General features: G+C 45.6%; 1 pseudogene; it reads right to left on the reverse strand.

The window, feature by feature from the left end:
* Positions 1–4,157: 4,157 nt before the first annotated feature.
* LOC103710425 lies at positions 4,158–5,762 on the reverse strand (annotated as a pseudogene).
* Positions 5,763–6,000: the final 238 nt, after the last annotated feature.

Genomic DNA, 6,000 nt, shown 5'->3' on the forward strand with positions numbered 1-6,000 from the left:
AACTCTTTACTAGTAGTATATATATATATATATACTATCATAATTTAGATCTCAATTTCTTTTCATTATCGGTTTGTGATTTTGTGGATCGACGATCACTAGAAATCAAGCTTTTGGACCATTTTGTTGTCCATGCTTTATAAGACTTGCTGATCCACCTACTAGATAGAAGGTAGGGTCTCCACCCATCATCCAACCCATCCTAAAAAATCAAAATTATTTCTAATGATGAGAGGAACTGTTTTTCTCCGAGATGACTTGTTAACAAATATGGGTGATCCCTTCAGATAGTTCCTGTAACAACCCAAGACCTCACCCAAAATAGCTAGCCGGAAGGTATTATTTAGGTTCCTTGATCATGTATAAGCACTCAAGATCTACTTAGCGAATACCAGATGTGGGACTAAACACACGCTCGCACGGATTCTCACAGTTCCAAATGGTCCCCATGAACTATGCCCTCATCATGCTCATGCGAATTGGCCCGCCTCCCATTCATATATGAGGGCATGATTCATGGGGGCCACTGGATCTCTGGTGACACCCATCCATACCATGAGACAGACCTAAGTAGAGAGCTAAAATAACAGTATTCCAGCTGGTGCACGAGTCTTCTTCCAAGTGAGATTAAACTATCATCTCCATATGGTACAACTTCTCTCAATGTCTATGTCATTTTGTGATTGAAATGGGGATTCTCTCATCCACCTGAGGAATTCTCTCATTATCGGGCCAGTCAACTGAAGGATAAGATCAAATCTGTCTACTTTTCATGTCGGAGAGTTGATAGACTAAAAAAAAATCCCTCCCTATGCATCCAAGCTTTGTAAGTGACTCTTTTTCTAATGTTTTTTGTTTTTTTTTGACCTCTCTTTCCCATGCAAGCATGCATGAGCTTCTTAGTTAAAGGGAGTGGACCCCGCCATGTTGCATTGCCCGAAGGACGCCGATGGATGCGCCGGTGCGTGGATTGGCTGCTGGAATCGTAAATGACGCTTCCAAGGCCGATTCATCTCGCAGGCTCTGAGAGGAGCTGATGGTTTGTCGAAGGACGGGGAATGGAATGCAATGTCCAGCCAGAAGGATCACCAAAAGAGTAGTATCCAATTCCATGTCTCAACATGTCCTCCATCAAGGTGACATGACCTTCTGGCCACTTGTTTAAGGGAGAGAGAGCAAAACATAAGTTCTATGAGTCAAAGAGAAGACCATGTCTTAGAATTTAAAACATGAACTGTGATAAAGAAGCCTCTTAGCTTCTTTCATCTCTCGTTTATCCACTCTTTGCAGATATCTTCACCTTGTAAATGTTCTTCACTATAAACTCCACCCTATTCTTCCTCCATTATTTCTCAAAAAAAAAAATGGCACATAATATTTCTTCTCAAAAGAAGAGTTTTTTTTGGTATACTTCTCAAAAATCTGTCTTTTGTGGCACTTTAACCATCTGCTCCCACCTCTGAAGTATATAACCATTAGCTAGCATGAAGAATAATGAGTTCTGAAAATAAGAGAAATGATTTGATGAAATGATTTGGACTCCACCAGTTCTGCTCCGTATCCCATCCCATCGGCACCTTCTCGGATAGGTATAGGAGAGTACGTAATCGATTAGCCCAATTACTGTAGCCTTAGAATGAGAGTAACTGCGTCAGATTACCACTCCCTCTCCCTTTATATAACACATGCAGTAATCACTAAACACTCGGGTTAGGACCTTCTTGAATGGGTGGAAGCTGACGATAGGACTTGCTTAACCGAAGACATAGAATTGGGATCTCTCTCGCATGCAAATTTTTCTATAGAGAAACCCTCGAAACTTCTATATTTGTCAGTACAAGCAGCGGAATTGAGATGACAATTATTTTGAATAAAAAAAATAGTAGAATAAAAATAAGAATGTTTAGACACAAAAAGAAAGAACAAATGGTGGAAAGAGAAACAAATGCTTAATTAAGAAAATTTAAAGCTGAGGATTTTATCATTGGAGCTTTGAGAGAGAGTCCTAGTTCTATCATTTTCTTTAATTCCATACTAAAAAAATTAAAGACTTGTTTTTATTGCATGCCATAAGATAATGAAGTGAAACGTCATGAACTTGAAAAATTACGTAAAATAGAATTGCCCGGTTCTATGAACTTAGATGTTTAGGGGTTCTTTAGAAAATATCTTTTTCCATAAAATTATAACTAATAATTCTTACAAGAAGTAAAAATATTTCGGATGTTACGTTGCATCCAAAGGCACTTTCATCTACAAAACATTAGCTGTTGTACCCTTTCACTTTTTTTTTTCCCTCCCTCGGATAAGATGGCTTGCGCTAGTTTTCAAGTTTTCTAGCATTCAATTAGCCTCATCCTTTGTCTATGACTGACGTTAATGTTTCTTTTGAAACTTTACAAATATCCAAAAACTTGTGATACATAGGCCCAATGAAGGCTATTCATGGCCTTTCTTCTTCATCCTTTACAACCTTCCATGGGCTGAATCTTTCATGATCATTACATCGAGCGGCCCAAATAATGCTTTAAACATTACATCCAAAAATATTACCATTCTAAACTGATAGACCCTGTGCAGTCTAATAGAACTAGGCCTCTCATCCAGAAATATTAGCCAGGACTCAATCCCAAAAAGCCTAATGTAGTGATCCCAATCTTTTTGCCTATTTGCTGAACTCAAGGGATCTCTGCATGACCCTAAATAGGCTTAGTTTCTAAACCATAGCAATCCGGAAGGCATCTACTTTGTTTGCTCTAATTGACACACAATGTAACCTGGTCCAGTATGGGTAGGATCATGCGTCTAATTGTATTTTAACTCCACAATGGGGTCTGCTACATCAATGGCAAATGACTCTAAGAGCCTGGCTAGGCTGAGGTCCAGAATGAGAAGAAAATATGGTCTGCATGGGAAAAGGCTGTTAATAGGCCAGCCCACATGGCGGACCCCTTACTAAACAAGCCACCTTTGGGCCCAGCCTATTTAACATTTTAATTTGTGCAGCCCAAAATTGACCCTGGCCGTCACCCCGGAATATCTAGAGCAGTCGTCTTGGGATCTACCGTAGACCTGGGATGAAATGAAGTCACCTAATAATTTCACCCTGGAGTGAAATGAATCCATCTGGGATGATTTCACCCTAAATCCACAACGGATTGGGTCTGCCTAATAAATAATTAGCCATCATCTTGGGCTAAGGTGAAGTCTCAGTTCAACCATGCCCCCCACCCAGGGAACAACAGAATGAAACATGGTGATGAACTAAGAGAGTCATATTTCCAAACAGGAACTTCACTACAATGGGAGCCACGTTATGCTTCTATACACCATGCCGTCTTTATCGCCAATCTTCAAAGAGACAGCCAGGATCCGTTGCATCACTTTCATGTTGCTCGTGGAAAGATACTATAGAGATGCTGCTCTCTGCTGCCTCAGAAATTATAAAGATTAAAGCAGCACCTAAATAATGACCTTTCCATTAAAAAAAAAAAAAACTAAATAATGACCAGTGGAAACATATCCTTTTGCTCTGGTATTTAATATTAAAATCCACAGAGATGTAGCCATGAACTTATACAAGCAGAAGCTTGGTAAATAATCAAAGTAGAACTCCACTTTCCCCGACAGAGCAGAGAGACATGGCATGGCGAGTAAACAAATGTCCAACCAAAGCCGGTTCATTTGGTTTTGGAGTGCTGGCATGAGTTGCTGGCCCTTTGTCATAGGTCGTACAAACAGCTTGACGAGCTTAATGCAACCATACGAAACCCTCGGAGACTGGCCACCACCAAGTCTTCGAATGTCTGTCTATTTTCACAGAGGAGCAACAGTCTTATATGCTTCTTTATGTCGATCTCAGACCGGTGACTCAAGTTGCATGACAACCCATGCTTTATTTCTGCCAATCTTGCTAACCTCAATAATGCCTTGGCATTGTCCTACCACAATCCTCTGCTGCTACTAGAAAACACAATGGGCTTATTTGGTTCGTTAAAATATTTTTTTAAAAAAACTAATGTTTGAATATATAATATTTTTTAAAAAAATTGCATGTTTAGTAGACCATGAAAAAAATAATTCATTTCAAAATAATTTATATTTTATTGAGCTATTTTGTACAAAAATTTATATAAAATATTTACATATTCTTAATAAAAAACAAGATCAAGATACTTAAAAGAGCAACTAAACAGGAAAAGACGTCACCTCGGTGAGGTAACAACAACCCCAAGAGACTAAAAAGCGGGAAAAAAAAAGTTCGGTGAAATATCGAAAGAATTGTCTCGAATATCGACCGTTGATAGGATGGACAACGGATTTTGATCAGGCGGCTGTGGTGGCCTGGGAGTCCGAGGCGGCCAAGGCGATGTCCTTCAGGGCGGGGCGGAGCTCGTTGCTGCGGAAGCTTCGGTACTCGAGGGTATCGCCGGCGTCCTTTCGAACGTCCACCACCGGCACCGACGGCGCCACCGCGAAGATATCCGCCGCCACCGCCAGCCTTCCCTTCCTCCCAAACTCCTCCCCCTCCAGCTGCACACCCGTCGCCCCGCTCTTCGTAACCCGATAGCGCCCCGCCGCCCGCGCCGCCACCCCCTCTAACCGCGAGATCACCCCGCTCGCCGGCTCCCTCGTCGCGATCCGCATCCTCTCCTTTCTCCTGCCACCGCCCTGCTCGAAGAGCGGCGACAGATCCAACCCCTCCGAGAGCGAGATCAGATGGAACGCGTTCAGCCTCTCAGGCTCCTCCTTACCCTTCTCCTCCCACGAAGACGACGACGCCCGCGCGGCTACGGTACTCGGAATCCGCGATTTCTTGAACCAGGGCATGTCAACCAGCTTGGACACCGTGATCCGGCGGGTGGGGTTCGGATCGAGGAGCTTGGTGACGACCCGGCGGGCGTCCGACGAGAACCACGGCGGGCAGCAGAAGTCCCCACGGAGGATCTTCTTGTAATGGCGGCGAGGTTATCGTCCTGGAAGGGGAGGTATCCGGCGATAAGAATGAAGAGGATGACCCCGCAGGACCAGAGATCGGCCTTGGCGCCGTCGTAGCCCTTCTTTCCAATCACCTCCGGTGCGACGTACGCCGACGTGCCGCAGGTAGTGTGGAGGAGGCCGTCGGGGTGGACGTCATCGGCGAAGGTGCTGAGGCCGAAGTCTGCGACCTTAAGATTGCCGGCGTCGTCGAGGAGAAGGTTCTCGGGCTTGAGGTCCCGGTGGAAGACGCCGCGGCCGTGGCAGAAGTCGACGGTGGAGATGAGCTGCCTGAAGTAGTGGTGGGCGGCCTCCTCCCGCAGGCGGCCGGCGCGGGCGATCCGGGAGAAGAGCTCGCCGCCGCGGACAAGCTCCATGGCAAAAAAGATCTTGGACCGGGTGGCCATTACCTCGTGGAGCTCCACGATGTTGGGGTGGTCACCATCTTCATCACCGAGATCTCGCGCTTCACCTGCTCCATCATCCCCATCCGGATCACCTTCTCCTTCCTCACCACCTTCATTGCCACGCTCTTCCCGGTCAGGAGATTCCGGGCGAGGTAAACCTTCGAGAAGGTCCCTTGACCGATCACCCGGCCGAGCTCGTAACGTCCGTGAAGAACGCACTTCTTGTCCGCCGCCGCCTCCTCCTCCTCCATCATGAGACCGCTTTCCTTGTACCCCTTTTTCCTTAGTTTTCTCTTTGTTAAAGAAGGAAGAGGGAGAGAGAGGGCTACCCGTCTTCAACGTGCTTGCGGTGGCAACACCGGCCGCCGTGCTTCGTCCGCTCCCAGCGAGATCAGGACTCGATCTCCTCATCGTGCTGCATTCCCTGGAAGGCGGCGGATCGGAGGAGGCGAGCTGGAGCGGCGCAGAGAAGAAATTAGGATTTCAAGGCGGCGGCGAGAGAGAGAGAACAGGAGCCTGCGGCTTTCTTTTCCTTGTAGGAGAAGGGATGGATATCTGAGGCGACTCCACGTCTGTTTTCCCTGGCGTTTATATCGGCAGATTACGCACATCAGTA

This window comes from Phoenix dactylifera, chromosome 7 (genome assembly GCF_009389715.1).
Source record: "Phoenix dactylifera cultivar Barhee BC4 chromosome 7, palm_55x_up_171113_PBpolish2nd_filt_p, whole genome shotgun sequence".
Classification (NCBI taxonomy): Eukaryota; Viridiplantae; Streptophyta; class Magnoliopsida; order Arecales; family Arecaceae; genus Phoenix; species Phoenix dactylifera.